The following is a 4,114-nucleotide window of genomic DNA, read 5'->3' on the forward strand; positions in this document are numbered from 1 at the left end:
CTCTTATTCTAACAATGTGGGTTGAATTTATACTCAACTAAAAATCTTAACAAATTTTATAATTCCACTAAAATTCATAACAAATTTTATAATAATAGAACTAAAAAAATTCATAACAAATTTCATTACATATTCACTTTAATGAATGTATATCGAAGCATATGAATAATGAAATTAATGTTTATTGTATATAAACATTAACAAATTTTATAATTCTACTAAAATTCTTAACAAATTTTATAATAATAAAACTAAAAATAATCATAACAAATTTCATTACATAACAAATTTCATTATATATTCATTTTAATGTAATGAATGTATGTCAAAGCATATGAAATTAAATTAATGTTTATTGTATGTAAACATTAACAAATTTTATAATTATACTAAAATTTTTAGCAAATTTTATATGCTTCTCGACCCAATTTTGTGTCTCGGCTCAGTTTTGTGTCTCGACACTACTTTTTCCTCATTTTCCCAGGCCAACGCCATATGTAGACCTCGTCTCTAATTACACATCGACGCAAGTCTGTGGAGAGCGCCACCGCCAAATGGATGCTGCTCTTCGACTCCCTTCCCTCACTTCACTCTCCTCCGCTGCCGCTGCAGCAATTCCCCGCCGTCACCATTTCCAGCGAATACGCAGCGTCCAATTTCTCATCCCAAAGCAGCACCGCTCAGAAAGAACTCCCGATTCCTTCCGAACTCAAAGACGACTCGGCGAAGCCCAAACTCCAGCAAGGAAAGGAACGGGTTATCACCCCCTCGTTCGCAGGACTTTAATGCTTGGTATTTAGATATGATTGATAATGCAGAGCTCGCTGATTATGGCCCTGTCCGTGGCACCATGGTTATTCACCCTTATGGTTGCGCCATTTGGGAGGCGATTCAGGTTCGAGTTTTCTTATTGAAACTTCATAAGTAGAAAGTTTGGATCTTTTTGCAAATTGGGCTGTTTTGATGGGTGCAGGAGTACTTGAATGTGAAGTTTAAGGAGACTGGTCAGAGTAATATGTAAGGTTCATACTTTGTCCATCATTAAACACGAGTATTTGACACTGTTTCAGTTGGTATCTGGAATTTTGGTAGTTTCTTGTGGCATGGAATCGATTAGCTTCCTTGTTTGTTGGTGAATGATGGGTATTTTATTCTTGTTTGTGGTGTCACATTTGAAGTTATTTGCGTTGAGCTACTGAGTTTATCGGATTGGATAATTGTTAGCTACGGTGTTTTGATTGAACTAAGTTGTGTCAAATGCATAATTTAAGGCTATACGTTTTTTTAGCTCTTGACAAGTGATTGGAGGTTGTTCTTCACTCGTTACAGGGACTGGAGCATATGAGGCATTGCTCTTGCTGAAACACGTGTCAAAGGAGAGATCTTTTGTCAAATTAAGTGGTTACTGTGACAAGGATTTTCTTGGTTCTGATGTTTGACTAGATATATGATTGTTGAGTGATTAATGTGATTATTGCGGTTTATACCATATTCATTCATTGAGAAAGAAGCCAGCCATGTTGAAGGTTTTAGTAGAGAACTAGCTCTTGTTACAATTGGAGAAGGAAAGGAGCTTGAAGAGAAGCTTGTGCTAAATAGACGTGTTACCCTATTTTCCTGCATTTTTTTGCATTTGGTTTTTTGAAAATTAATCAATATTCTTGGCAAATGCTGGTGTGACCCTGAGTTTACTTTTTGATTTTTGCCTTTGTTGAGGTTATGGCAGGTTCGACCTACTAGTGAAACAATGGTAAACCACATGTTCACTCAATGGATCCATAGTTACCGTGATCTCCCCTGATGATCAATCAGGTAGTGCAGTGCTTTGTGCCGTTTCTTTGTTCATTTTCAACACGTAGGATATCACTTATCGATATTTTTTTGTGCCACGTGTTTGATATGTTTCAGTGGGTAAATGTGACAAGGTGGGAGATGCATACCAAACCATTGTCAGAACTCTTAAATTTCTTTGGCAGGAGGGTTACACAGCTCGTGCCACTCGAGAGGAGGCAGAAAAGGAGGTTAATTCTTTTTGTTCAAAGAGATGTTCACATAGCTCCAACTCTTTGCACTTTCATTTAACCAACTTGTCTACAAACTGCAGGCATTACAAATGATTGGCGTGTATATCGAGTTTTCTTATGAGGAAGCTGCGATACCAGTTATTGCTGGGCGTAAATCAAAGATGGAGACATTTGCAGGTGCTTCAAAGACCTATACCATTGATGCAATGATGGGAAATCGAAAGGCTTTGTTAGCAGGAATAAGTCACAACCTTGGGCAGAATTTTTCTCGTGCATTTGGAAAACAGGTCAGTGAAATTTTACTGTTAAGAACTTTAAACCTGTGACCTTTTTCGATGTGTGTGCATGGAGATGGCATTACGCTAACAATGTGTTGATGAGTTTATTGATCTAATAAACTGTTTACCTGTACAGTTCACTGATGAGAATGGACAAAGGCAACATGTATGGCAGACATAATGGGCAATTAACACCAGATTTGTTGGTGGTATAATTATGTCGCATGGAGATGACATTGGCTTGATGCTTCCTCCACGTCTGGCACATGTGAAGGTACATTTTTGAAGGACTTCACTGATATCTCTTCTAAGACTGAAAACATTTGTGCCAGTGGCCCAGTACTGCTAAAAATCAATGTATGAACAAAATTTATGACGTGTGATGAACCTTTTATATCTGTACATGTGATATGGACGCCCAATTAATGGTGTTCTGCATATACTAAGAGAGTTTCAAATTTTTATTAACGGGTTCTTGCAGGTTATGATAGTTCCAATCTGGATGAAGCCCGATGAGAAAGCTGGAGTGTTAACTGCTGCATTATCTATGAGAGAAATTCTTCAAGCTGCCGGAATTAATTTTAAAGTTGATGACTCAGAGCAGAGAACACCTGGGTGGCAGTTCAACTTTTGGGAAATGAAGGTAAGTTCCTCCAAGTTAAATCCTGTTGTTTCACTTTATAATACTACGTTATAATGGTACATATGAGACTGTGTCCAGGCTTTTTAATTTCATCAGGGGGTCCCTCTAAGGATTGAAATTGGTCCTCGAGATGTTGCAAGTGGGAATGTGGTTGTTTCTAGAAGATATATTCCTGGAAAACAAGGAAAAGAATTTGGTATATCTATGGAATCTTCAACTTTGGTGGCTTGTGTAAAAGGCAAGTTGGATGAGGTCCAATCCTCACTTCTAGAACGAGCAACATCATTCTGAGATAGGTGAGTGAGCAAATTTTTTACGGTCTATTAGCTCCTGGAAAAAGAAACCGTCTAGGTAGACAAACACCTATTTTTTAAGCAAGCCTATTTGATTCTATATGATAACTTTTTCACAACAGAAATAATAAAATCTTGCTGCATTTACATAATATGGCAAAGTTTAGACTTAATAGAGAGAAAAAGGCCAACACTGGTAATATGTACCATTAACGCTCAAGAAGCTCAGAAGATTCGTTCAAATTTTGGGTACTTCACAATGATACTATTGTTGCTTGCTTCTGACCGAAAGAATTTCATTTCTAGCAACATTATCGACTTGGTTTCTTACAACGAGCTGAAAGAAGCAATAGCTCAAGGAAAATGGGCAAGGGGCCCTTGGTCAGCCAGGTACTTTAGCACCCTTATTCTGGGCTGGGGGATATCTTTTTTTTCTTTGATCAAAGAACTATAAAATTTTGTGTTCTTAGTAGTTACAGAAACATACACACTCATTATTCATGTACATTATCAAGGAGACAACAGATATAGCACATTGGAATCTGCGTTGTTTTTTGTCAGTGCGTTATTATCGTATATCTCTCTAAAATGGCTTTCATATTTCGTCGGCCATCTTTGCATCGTATATCTCTCTAAAATGGCTTTCATATTTCGTCGGCCATCTTTGCAGTATGCTGCACTTAACATGAAGTGAGAGGACATAAGATGCTGTTTTATATGTATATATATATATATATATATATATATATATATATTACAGAATTTTGCATAATATATATATTTTCTCATACAATATTTGATATTTCGTCGATTAAAATTTATTGGATATTCTGCATCTGCTAAGTCCTGGATCCCGATTCCGCAACATGTTAAGAA

At 36.8% G+C, this 4,114-nt stretch overlaps 1 pseudogene; it reads left to right on the top strand.

Annotated features, from left to right (window-relative positions):
* The first annotated feature begins 487 nt into the window (after positions 1-487).
* Positions 488-3,811, top strand: LOC140826028 (proline--tRNA ligase, chloroplastic/mitochondrial-like; annotated as a pseudogene).
* The last annotated feature ends 303 nt before the right edge of the window (positions 3,812-4,114 follow it).

The sequence above is a fragment of the Primulina eburnea genome, chromosome 1 (genome assembly GCF_022965805.1).
Source record: "Primulina eburnea isolate SZY01 chromosome 1, ASM2296580v1, whole genome shotgun sequence".
In the NCBI taxonomy this organism is placed as follows: domain Eukaryota; kingdom Viridiplantae; phylum Streptophyta; class Magnoliopsida; order Lamiales; family Gesneriaceae; genus Primulina; species Primulina eburnea.